Source organism: Corapipo altera, unplaced genomic scaffold (genome assembly GCF_003945725.1).
Source record: "Corapipo altera isolate COAL_440 unplaced genomic scaffold, ASM394572v1 57654, whole genome shotgun sequence".
Taxonomy (NCBI): domain Eukaryota; kingdom Metazoa; phylum Chordata; class Aves; order Passeriformes; family Pipridae; genus Corapipo; species Corapipo altera.
This window is the reverse complement of record NW_020889767.1, coordinates 1-281: the sequence shown is the minus strand read 5'-3', so window position 1 is coordinate 281 and position 281 is coordinate 1.

The window sequence follows — 281 nt, the reverse complement described above, 5'->3', positions numbered from 1 at the left end:
GGGGGGGGGGGGGAAGGGAAAAAGGGGGGTCACCCCTCCCATGTTAAATCCTACCAAAACCAGGGTGATTTCCCCCAAAAAAGGGAGTTATTTCACCCTAAAAGGGTGGCTTTGCCCCCAAACGGTCAATTCTTCTCCCCCCCAAACCTCCCCCCCTCCAAAACGGGTGGTTTCCCCCCAAAAAGGGGTTAATTATCCCCAAAAAGCTTCAAGCCCCCAAAATAAACAATAAAAGACCCCAAAAATGGTTGACCTCCCCCCCCCCCAAAAAGAACTAAAAT